Raw genomic sequence first — 12,690 nt, forward strand, 5'->3', positions numbered from 1 at the left:
GTCCTGACCTTCAGAAGAGTTGTGAGAAGTCCAAATAGTTTACCCAAGAAAGCTGTGGAATTTACCTCCTGGAGACTTTTAGCAGCAGACAGGAGACCCATATGTTTGGGTTTAATATTTCAGAGTAGTTTTAAATGAATAGAATGGGCTCGTGAAGAGTTTCCCAGTCTTTCTCACTCTGTCGCATACCCCTACAGTCCAGCTGCCATCCACCAAGCCAGGCCTCCATACAGTCCTCTTCTGGATCCATCTTCTCTCAAGTCCTAGCCATCGCTTACCAGACCCTCCTGATCTGAAAGGTTAAGCTAAGGAACTCTCATATGTTGGTGGTGGGTTGGGGAAAGGGGGCAGGGTAAATTGGTTAAATCTCTAGGGTGCATAATTTTTCAAAATCCACTCAAATTTAAGTGTACATCTCTCTGTCCCTACAGTTACATTTCCAGGACCTTATCTTACAGATCTAGTCACACATTTCAAAAGGTGATAAACTGGTGATGCTGCTGCTGCTGCTAAGTCACTTCAGTCGTGTCCGACTCTGTGCAACCCCATAGACTACAGCCCACCAGGCTCCCCCATCCCTGGGATTCCCCAGGCAAGAACACTGGAGTGGGTTGCCATTTCCTTCTCCAGTGCATGAAAGTTAAAAGTGAAAGTGAAGACGCTCAGTCGTATCTGACTCTTAGTGACCCCATGGACTGCAGCCCACCAGGCTCCTCTGCCCATGGGATTTTCCAGGCAAGAGTACTGAAGTGGGGTGCCATTGCCTTCTCCAGAATTGGTGATATGAATTGGTAATTTATTGCAGCAGTGTTTATACTAGCAAATAACAGGGAATAACTTAAATATCCATCAAAAGAAGACTGATTAAATAAGTTAAGGCACATATGTGTTAAAAGAAAGAGGCAGCTCTATGTGTCCCTGTAAAAAAGTATCTCAAAGATACTAATAGATGAAAAAATGAAAATATCATTGTTGAATAATTGTTGATATTTGTTCAACAATAAATATCAATCTTGAATAATTGATGTTGAATATCAATATCCTGTTGGTTTTAAGAAATAGAAAAGAGACTTTCCACAGTATAAAAAATAACTTTTGAACTCTTATACCTTTTAGATTTGCATTGTGTACCTATTAAACAAACCAAAATAAATGACTAAGGAAATAAGAAAAAAGAATTTTTTTTCCAAGCCCAAATTCCGCAAATAAAGTAAGAGATCTATTCTGTCTCATTTCTGCTCTCCCTCCATCCTTGCCGGGAAAACCCCTAGTATAAGGTGGCATCCAGTGAAGACAGGCCTGTTTGACTCCGATTTTCTCTTCTCCTTCCAGCAGCTTGAAATTTCAGAAGAAAGAGAAGAGGAAGAAGGTGGCAGAGCCCTGTGAGAGGGCATTGGAGAACACATTCTTGGTTTGCAGTTTGGTCACTGTGTAAACGTGAATTGAGTAGAGCTTCATGAGGTTGCACAGGAGCCTGAACTTCTGCTGGGAGCATGGGAAAAGGCAAGAGGGGCCAATGACCAAGAGATGACCACTTCCATAGGGGAAACTCTCTCTGACTGGGCACAAGGTGAGTGTTCAGCCCAACCACTGGGGCTCCTTTTATTAAGAGCTATGTCGATAAAGCCTAGTAGAAATGTAATTCGGTAACATTAATCCTGGACAGTCTCAGCTAGAGCTCTCTGACAATTATTTGAAAACACAATTGTGGAATCACTTGAAGGAAGAATCAAGCGTTTGTACTTAACACTGTAGTTGGCTTCAGCACTTGGAATATGGGAGTTAACAGGTATGGGTGTATCTGTGAGAGATAAGAGACCCTAGAAAGGGTTCAACCTTTCTAGTCTGTTTCATCAGGAATGATGTATATATCCACCTCATTGAAGCAATAGGAGGGCTCTTTGTTATAATCTAATCAAGAGTTTACCACAGAGACGTCCCTGAGGGTCCAGTGGTCAAGATTTCACCTTCCAATGCAGGGGATGCAGGTTCAGTCCTTGGTTGGGGAGCTAAGATCTCACATGGCTCACAGCCAAAAAAAAACCCAAACATAAAACAGAAACAGTACTGTAACAAATTCAATAAAGACTTTAAAAATGGTCCACATTAAAAAAAAGATATCGTAAAAAAAAAAAAGAGTTCATCACAGCAGTGAGCACAGAGACAGGATCAAGAAATCATGGCCAGTGGGTTCTCTGCCAGAATTACTTGCCAGCTCAGTCACTGGGATTCTTTTCCAGATGGCCTCTTCATGGGCTCGGCAGAGACCCTTGAGTGGGGTCATGAGAGAAACCCTCTTCCCACTGCTGATGCGAGGCTGGTAAACTAGTGATACTGCTCAACTGAATCTAAAGTCAAGACACCAGTCCACAAAAAGCCAAGATCACTGTGAAGGCAACTGTTTAACACAGTAGAGATTATATTCCTCTGCCTAAAAATATCCTGCTTAGGAGAAAGGAGGGCTCTGTTCCAGGCTCCTACTCTTGAGGTTTTTATTTAAAGAATACCCTATCTTAACTCGCAGCTGAGAGGCTGAAGATTAAAAATTAGGCACTGTATAGTAGCTGAGCAGTAACAATTTTTCATAAAGGTTTTTACTACACATTTGGGATTATAATTTCAATATTATGCAAATGCATTTTATGGATCCGTAACACAGAATGTGTACTGGCGTTAATGTACATTAGTCAGCGAGCACAGAAATGCTCCAAATGAGCCATTTTGGTGTCTGCCTTCAATGTGTATTATGAATAATAAGTAAAATGTTCTGGTTTAGAACAAATAAGATAAGATCTGAATTCCTCTCGATTTTCATCAGTGATACACCCCTACGCAGCTCCCAAGGAATTCTTCCATCGGACACAATTAAAAACTGGCTCTTAACCAATATATTTCTTTATGACTTTTCTTCTTGGATGGGCTGTGAAAGTAGGATAAATGCATTTAATAGGGAAAAGGATAGTTTCCCCCTGTTGATCAAATCAGGTGTTAACCAGATGAGTGAGTTAGGAAGGGCGTGAGCCCTGACATGTCAAGATAGTGGCCCAGCTGCTCCTGTTTCTAGAAGCTCTGAGTATTACCAAGTGAAGAAACATCCAAACAGGGCTACAAAGCTTGCGGCATGTATTTTCAATTAATAAACTATACAGATTCCATGCCTTTAACATAAAATGTTTTAGACAAGATAACTGTCGTTCTAAAGATATTTAAATAACACGTAAACAATGTTCCTTAATAGTTTGTTGCGAGCCTTGTGGTCCAACGTGGGGACCCAAGTTGGATTTTGTCAGATGTGTGTTTTCTTTAACCCTGTCACTGTGCCTTTGTGGGTGGTTACAGGTTAGAAAAGATGCTCAAAACCTAAATCGGAGGCTCTTCCTGACTGCATAGGCCTGAGCCAAACTGCTCTCCAGGCTTTCTGAGATGAAGCTTAACAAATGGCTCTTTCCTTTTTAATTTCTGTAATTTTTCCACATTCTAATTTTGCATGATGGCAAAGAAACCAAGACTAAGCAACGTCGCATGTACTGAAGGTGTAGCTGATTATAAATAATGCCAAATTTCTATTTGCATTGATTTATTTAGGGCCGTGGGGGTCTATTGATCTTTCTCCTTCCATGTGTGTTTAACACCTGCCTCGTTCTTTGGCAGTCTGCAGGAAGGCAAGGTTGCACTGTCTAATAATTACGGCCAGGGCATTCAGTCAAGTAAGAATAATGTAAGAATCTTCTCTCTCAGATGGGCATCCTTAACCTATGTCTTTTAAAATACCACAGATTCCATGACTTATCTTCAAAATGATAATAAAAATATCCATGTATTGAGTTCTTATCGTGGTGTTTTATATATGCGTGCATGCGCGCTAAGTCACTTCAGTCATGTCCAACTCTTTGTGACGCACGGACTTGTCTCAGTTAAGTCACAAAGTAATCTCCCAACGTAGATTTTACAGTCCCTAACCTGGAATTTTAAAAGATCAGTACAAAGTCACACAGCTGTGTAGGCCTCTCTAATTTTGCAACTCAATTTCTTGATCACTATATAGCCTTGGGTCCGCTATTAATATGGCTGGGCTTCATTTACCACGTAAGTTACAGCAGTGGCACTTGGTCCTTCTATCTAACACAGACAGTACAAATAATGTTAAAGTCTGATTCAATTTCAACCAGTCATTACATCACTGTTGTCTACATTGCTGCAGTTGCTAACTGCTTTCCATTTTTCCCTGACATTTCTCTATTCTAGATAAAAGTCTGTGGAAGGAAAGATGGATCCAGCAAGAAGGTGTAAGCAAGAATTCAATCAATGTGTGCTGAACAAATAATCCAGGTTTTTCAGCTCTCCAATCAAATTCAACAGAAAGTCATTGACTACTTGCAGATTGTAAGGTATGGTTTCTGTTTTTGAGTTCTTAAAATTTCAAAAAGAACCAAATGAAAGCCTATTAGTAGCCAGGCAGCCCTTCCAATTATTAATTTACAGTCAGCTTTGAAAGAAGCTGAGTATATTGTGTCCTAATTTAAAAATGAACTATTGACTATATGCCAGTAAGCAGATAAGGCTCCTACTTGGACAGGTGAAATATGAGATGCTAAATAATAAAGGCTGAAGTACAGTGGAGCAGGCCTGAGGAAACAAGTAGCATATTCACTTGAAATACTATTCCCGGCACCATTTGTCGAGTCTTTTCTATGCACTAGCCCTTCCCACTATGTCTTAATCGGCATGGTACCTTGTAAGGTAAATATTATTGTCTTCATTTCGCAGATGAGGAAATTGAGGCTTTGGTAAACTGTCTAGCATCCCATTGTTAATAAATGGTTGAACAAGGATTTAATCTCCGATTTGTTTGATTTCAGGCTTCCCTGGTGGCTCAGATGATAAAGAATCTGCCTGCGATACAGGAGACCCAGGTTAGATCCCTGGAAGATCCCCTGGGGAAGGAAATTGCAACCAACTCCCGTGTTCTTGCCTGGAGAATTTCATGGACAGAGAAGCCTGGAGGGCTATCGTCCATGGGGTTGCAAAGAGTCAGACATGACTGAGCGACTAACACTTTCACTTGCTTGATTTCAGAGAACACGAGAGAGGAACAAAGAGAGGATAATGATTTTTAAAGAACAAATCTCAATTTTCTGAAATCCTGTAGCAAGACTTGCCTTTATTGTGGTCGTATCAAATTCTGTTTCGTTATTTCTGGCCTTCTTATATCACCCCCTACTTAATTAAAAGCTCTATTTGGGAGTAGGAAGCAGGTGCAAACCATTTGCTCCATTCTTCACAGGCCTTGTTCAGTGCCTGGGGCAAAGTAGATTTTCAAGGGAGGTATTTCTTTTATTCCTCATATGTTTACTGTTTACTCTGTGGCCAAGTCCAGGAAAGAGGACAAGTTGTGCCCTCCAGAAGCCTCCAGCCCAGTGAAGAAGGAGGGTAAAGAAGCAAGGATGTCACCTGGGTGTGGATGCGCTCTAAGAGGGGAGGCAGAGACATCCCATCCACCTGGAGGGCTCAGCAAAGGCTTCCCAGAGATATCATCTGAACCCACTCCTGGAGCATCAGTAAGCAGCAGGCGAAGAGAGCGGGGAGAGCATCGCAAGCAGAGGGAACCAGCAGGAATGAGTGAAAGGCCCTCCAAAGAGAAAGAGGCACATTATGGCCTGTCCCAAGGAGCCCAAGTTATCCCGATCTTGCTGTTCACATGCGGGGTGAGGGAACTGCTCTGGGCAGGTAGGGCAGGGGCAGAAAGGGACCAGCATGAGAGGTGTTGGAGAGGCTCAGAAGGATCAAGTGTCCCATGCTAAAGTGCTTGTGCCATATGCTGACCTTTCAGACAAGCATACATTTAGCAAGATGATCAGCTAGACAGCGCAGAACAGAAAGAAAGGGAATAAGGCTGGTGGCAGGAAAGAAAACCAAGGAAGGGGTCAGTGAAGCTGGAGTCAGGGAGCGGGGCGGATCTTGCCTACTAGAGAAGAGAAGGCCGTTTTGCATGTAATTTGGAAGAACACACAAATATTTTATCGTTATTCTTAGAGCTGCCACCTCCTCCAATCTGTTTTCTCTCTTCATTAATTTGTGGGGACCACCTGGACTAAAACACTGAGGGGATCTTCACTTTGAATGAGCTTGTGTTTAGGCATCCCAGTGTAGTTCCCAGAGATTTAAACAGAGCTGCATTGAGGCAGCTTTTATCTTAACAATCTCTCTGTGGGCAGAGGTGAGAGAATCACAGGAATCGATATCAATGACCTAACTGGAATACCTCAGAAAGAAAGAAATATTATTTTTGCTGATGCACATATTTTATTTTGAAAAATCATGAGGATCTCTATTAGGAAATCATTCTTCCTTGGCATTGTGTTGCATGCTTAACAACACACAAGGTAAATATGCTAAAATTGGTGTCTTTTTCATGAAAAGCCACATAACTATAAAGCTCTTTGTTTTCATCCAACTGCTGAAAACATTTGTGTAGGCAATTTCAGTAAACATTTGGAGAATTGGAAGTGTTCTCTCCTACACATATGGTTCTTTATGAAGAGGTAATTTTTATCTATGTTCTACTCAATTGAATATTTATAAGTCTGTTTGGCCTCAAAAGTACCTGATCTCCCCCCACCAAAATATAATCCCCCTGTGAAACTAAAGTGAGATTTATTCAGTTACCCTTTAAGAACTTTGTGAGTTATTTTCGTTTCCTCACTATGAATTTATTCCCAGTACAATCCTAAATTTGTCTAATTTGCTGTGTTATTGCAATTAGTCAATTCTCCCTGTTACCCAAATAATAGCCTTCTAAGTTTGAGGCTGTAAATCACTCATCCATTAAAAATGCCATTTCCTTGTACTGCAAATTCGATTCATTTAGAAGAGAAAAAACCATGGCATGGAATAGAATTATGCAATGTCATGGACACATTAACATTTGGATCAAAATTTTACATTGTGTCAGCCAGTAAACAGTATAAATGGTACAGATTTGCAATAAATAATTGTCTATTAATACTCTGGCATGCTGTAGCGAATTACAGTCGCACTTCAGTAAACACAGCTGTAGGTAGGCACCAGGGCCAAGGGAAGCAAGTGCCACGATTGGTTTGACTGGAAACAGACCGTCGTGCAGGGATGCAGGCAGCTCTTTTCCAGCAAGGGGGAGCTCGGCTGTGGATTAAATGCCCAGTTTTGTAAACGCAGGAGGAAGACCCACTGGGCCCTTACTGCAGCTGGAACAAGGGACGCTATAGAACCTATAGGAAGTGTAGATACTGAACTCAACGAGGGTTTCCTTTATGTTTCCTGAAGGTGAAAGGGATGGCAGCACATTTTATTAACTAGAAAACACTTCCTGATGCAGAGGACTGACTTTGAGGGGAAATCAGCTTATGGTTGGAGCAGCCACTGTTTGGGGTGTCAGTTATGGAGCCACTAAGGGACCACCCCGAAGCCAGGCTCTCCCAAGTCTGTCTTACATGTGGCTACATTCAGGCCCTCCTTCCATCACACCCCTCTAGAATCTTCCTCACTAGACAACTGAAGAAACTAAAATCAATACCATTTTCAGTGTTTGGCTTAAGGCTCTTAGAAGTGAAAGTGTTTGTTGCTCAGTGTATCTGACTCTTTGTGACCTCATGGACTCTAGCCTGCCAGACTCCTCTGTCCATGGGATTTTTCCAGCAAGAATACTGGAGTGGGTAGCCATTCCCTTCTATAAGGGATCTTCCCAACCCAGGGATTGAACCCGAGTTGCCTGCATTGCAGGCAGATTCTTTACCATCTGAGCCACAGGGAAGTCTTAAGCCTCTTAAGTCCTGTCAAAATGCAAACAAAGTGTTGGGAATGATTGCTAAATGGATATATTCACATTTGTTAACATCTTGGTCTGCAGCAGATGATTAAATAGCCAAAATTAGTGTGCTGAGTAGGATGAGCTGGAACTCAGGACAGGTAACCTTTTCTACGGGAGAGGGGAGAATGAAATATTGTTCAGAAGACATCATGCAGGTACAGGGCAGGAGAAGAAGCAGGGTCCCACAGAAAGGATAAGGAATGGATCACCAAAGTGACTAATGTTTGTACGGTTAATTAGTGAGAGCAAGTACTGCCACCATTATATCATCCCCACTTCCCAGATGGGAAACTGGAGGCCCAGAGATGTCAAGGAACCTGCTCATCACGAGTACCCAGCCAGTGTGATTATACTAAAGAATCAGGTGCCTCCAAAATTTCATTTATCTTAGTTCATAATTTAACCCAAGACTCTGTAGGAATAATAGAATTTACTGATATTAAGATCACATGGTTCAATTAATTGAAATTGTGACCCTTAGGAAATGTCTGATATTCTAGATTCAAATAAAAAATTAAATTCCTTTTTAAATTTCTATTACTATCCTATTTAATATCACTCAGCTTACAAAGAAAAAAAAAGGTTCTCTACTTGCCTCCAAATTTAGTTTGTATTTATTCTACACCTGTACATGTAACATAAATAGAAAAATTAAAGCAGCCTTATATGTCATATTTTAACAGAAATGTCAATGTCTTAAAAAGTTGACCATCTAGAGAAATGTTATTTTTCTTGATTGAACTGAATGCTATTTCCATCAAAATTATTTTTAAAAAAGTTATTGAGCACTTATTAAGTATAGGGCATTGTCCCAGATTTTAGAGGACTGCCTAATTTTGTTTTTCATGTCTACTAAAAGCTGAGCTTAATTTGGAGCTATTTCTTAAGAATGGGGAGCAGCTGTGACTGATTTATTTAAATACTTTAGGACATTTTAAAATTGTTTTTCTAATTCACCAGAGAATCATTAAATCCTTGTGGCTGTATACTCTCTTGAGCAGTATTAGTTTCTCTCTCATGTTTAGACAATTGCTGTGGTCTCATAGCTGTGTCTTTGCCAACAATAGCTACTTTTTTCTGCACACCACTAGACTAATCCTCATAAAAGTCATTTTTATGACATCATTCTCCTACTCAAAACTTTCAGCGGTTCCTCACTTTCTTTCAGCCAGACTCTCGAGCTGGCATTCAAGGACTCTGCCGTCTGGGCACTGCCAGCTCTTCAGTGTATATTTCCCACTGCTTCCTTTTGCAAACCCTCTGCGGCTGGTACACCCTCTGACCCCAAGAATGCCGCACCCTCTAGCCAGCATTTCACTTCATCAGCCCAGAGTGACTCTACCGTTCTCTCCAGACCTCCGCCCACACACTCCCCACATCTTTGAAATTCCTTTTTTAATTATCTAAGCTCATTTCCTCTCTAAAATCCACAATTTAACATTTGCCACAGAACGAGGAAAAGTTTTAGAGCTGGCAGGGACATGAATGGGGCCATTTATTTATTTCATTTTTTTAAGAGTCTCCTCTCAATCCTGATTTAGTGGAATTGCACTGGGTGGCAATTGCACAGAGGTTAAAGCGTCTGCCTGCAATGCAGGAGACCTGGGTTCGATCCCTGGGTCGGGAAGATCCCCTGGAGAAGGAAATGGCAACCCACTCTAGGATTCTTGCCTGGAGAATCCCATGGGCAGAGGAGCCTGGTGGGCTACAGTTCGTGGGGTCGCAAAGAGTCGGACACGACTGAGAGACTTCACTTCACTTCAAGGATGTGAAGACTTGACTCTACCATCTTCTCCACAGCTGACCTTGGGCCAGCCACGTGAGCTCTATGAGATTCAGTTTCCACATCTGTGAAATGGAGATATCTTACTATCTGCTCCACAAGTTTGCTTTGAATGTCAAATGTGATCATGCATAAGAGAGTGATTCATAAATCGTAAAGAACTAAGTGCTGTTAACCATTTCAGATGTCCTGGTACACAGCACAGCCCTCCTGTCTGCCCCCCACCCCCATCCATGTAGTTGGGTGGAGCCAGTGAGGACTTCGCAAATACTCTAAAAAAGATGTTCCACAGTTCAAGGGTATGTCTCTCAATATTTAAGAGAATTTCACATATTGTTCCTTTTATCCCCTTCAGATGGCTTTTGGGGTTGTGTAAAATTCTGCCTCCTCTTTCTGCCATTGTGGAACTGGCAAGATTTCTCAAATCAGCAGGCTCCACCTGGTGCTTAGAGATATGACCTTAATCTTAAACTGTCTTTCTCCCATAGAAAATGGTAAACAAATCTTTGTTGGAAAAATGAATGAATATTCACTTATCTTTCAGTAAGAATATGATAACTTTTGGCTATTTATATTTATACTTTCAAGCACATCTACTCATGTTATTTCAACCACATTCCTCAAATACAACTATCCTCAGTGCGAAGTGTTCCAAACATATAAACACTCTCATAAGTATGGAAACCATGGACTGGTTACTTTTCACATTTCCTTGCTGGATGTATGCTTCAGAAGGCTTAAAAAGATGATCTGTCTGGTCAAGAGGCTCTTGGTCCTCAAAATGTTCTCATATTTCAGCACTGAAACAACAGTAATGATTTGCTTCATTTGTGCAGTGCACACCAAGGACATGAGCTAATTGCATATCTACTGTGAAATAATGTCTATTATCGCATGCATAACTACACATTAACTCCATTGGAAGCACTGGTAATTACACAGTAGGTTACATTAATGCCCCTGTGTTATCATCTGATTGCCATATCATTCATTCAAGTGACCTCTGTAAATCTGTTTCCACCATCCCTTCCTCATTCTGGGCCTGTTTATGGCACTTTATAGATTGTTAAGAAAACAATCAATTAATCAATTAAACTATATGGTTAAAAATATTTCTGGAAAGGAAGACCAGAAGTGTGAGCTATTGCATGCTTTTTATCTATTTTTCATGACTTCTCCTTTACTTGATATACACAAACAACTGTAGATAGAGCTACGTTCCATTTCTTTTTGTGTGAGATTAGAACGGTTTTCATTTTGGATAGAGACACAGCAAGTTTTTGGTTAAACATTCCTTTTAAACTGGTCTGGGTCACAAACAGAATCACAGCCTAAACATGTTTAAGTTCACTCTGAAAAGTGTCAATCAGATTTTCACACCAACATGCTTAAGAGAGGCAAGTTCACATTTGCAGCTGAAACCTGAGTTTTCTCCCAGTCAGCTTGCATCTATCTGGTTACACCGACCTGGAATTTTCTACTATCAGCCTAATCAGACCATCCCCTCTTCTTACAAATTCCGCTTTCAACTGCAAAGCAACTCCAGCCCAAGAGATGAAAAACCATCAGCATTTTCATAGTTAATGGCAGGGCTACAAAACAGAAAGTAACAGCAGGAATCTGAAGCCAGTGCTTTTATTGGACTAACTAACGATATAAATAAAATGGTCCCTGACTGAGCTTCAGAGAATCACTGTCTCTTTATCAGGCTGTAGAAAACAGATCCAGGAGGGCAATAAATACGGCACATAACAGAGTGGAATTAAATGATTAGGCCTGAATTAACACCCTGTTTCTGAGCCTCACTTAGTGTTCCATTGCCCCAATGAAACATTGCAATTCACAAACGCTCAAGGCCCATTTAATTTTTATTTCAAGCTAGTTCAGAAGAAGGGATTACCTATAACTCCCCCCCATTCCATTGTATAACTCTTGAGGTAACAACACTGATCCTGTCTAGACAACGGTGGGGAAAATAGAAAGGGCCATAAGAATCACAGTGTCTATACAGAACCTTGCCTCTAAGAAACCACATTCGTTACAAGGGACTAATTCCCTGTCCCTGTGAAAGTGACAAGGCTACCTCTGATGGGAAATTACTGAATTAATTAAATCAAACCTGATTATTTTCCATGGTATTAACAACATAACAATGTTAGTCCACGTTTTTTTGCTTTTTGAAGTGTGACTTTAGTATGACAAAGAACCTAAGTCCTAACTACACACTGGAATTTATTATCACCTTGGAGTATAACACATGGTAGCCCCATTCCCCATTATGCCATACAATATAAGGTGAGTTCAATATAAACCCTGTTTGAAGGAAATTCGGTTGTACACTTTTCCATTTTTATAATTCAATGACTTTAGACATCAGAGGACTTCACTACACCAGTGAAGTACCTAGAGGATGAAATATGCGCCAGATAAAACTAAGGTATAAAATCCACTTTGAATACCTGTGACTTGAAATGGTGTGTGTGATGGAGGTATATTTATAAGGTAAGGTACTCGAGAGTTGAAAGGTAAGGGAGCTTGCAGTTTTGAGCAGTTACTAGATGCTTAGTGCTAGACTCTTCTCTCATTTAGTCCTTACAACATCCTATAAAGGAGGTATGGTAATCCCCATTTTATGAGTAAGGAAATTCAGGCTCCAGTAGTAGGGTGTATCTGCCCAAGTTCACAGAGAAGGTGTAACATTCAAATTCAGTTATAGCTGATTCCAAAGCTGTACCTTTCCATCAGTACTATGGTATCCCTTGCTTAAGACTGCTAGTCTCACTAGAGATTTGACTTAGAATCTTCTAGAATAACGAGAGAGGCCAGCCATCATGCTGGGAGTCCTGAAGGGTAGAGAAAGAATCAAAGGGTTTTAGCTGTCTATGGTAAGAACATATTTTTAACAAAGTTCCACAGGATCCAGACATTTAACCAATTGATGAACTCTCCCCTGGAAAGTCCAGCCCTGATCTCTTTGAGAGAGACAAGCTTCCTCTAAATTATTTCATCTGATTAATTACTGTCATTTATAACTTTATTACTACTTCTCTCTCAGGTATTC

At 40.7% G+C, this 12,690-nt stretch overlaps 1 long non-coding RNA gene across 6 annotated transcripts in view; it reads right to left on the minus strand.

Moving 5' to 3' along the window:
* Positions 1-12,690, minus strand: part of LOC132659202 (uncharacterized) — a 155,388-nt gene that overhangs the window by 23,235 nt on the left and 119,463 nt on the right. The window lies entirely within an intron of this gene.

The sequence above is a fragment of the Ovis aries genome, chromosome 2 (assembly GCF_016772045.2).
Source record: "Ovis aries strain OAR_USU_Benz2616 breed Rambouillet chromosome 2, ARS-UI_Ramb_v3.0, whole genome shotgun sequence".
Taxonomy (NCBI): Eukaryota; Metazoa; Chordata; class Mammalia; order Artiodactyla; family Bovidae; genus Ovis; species Ovis aries.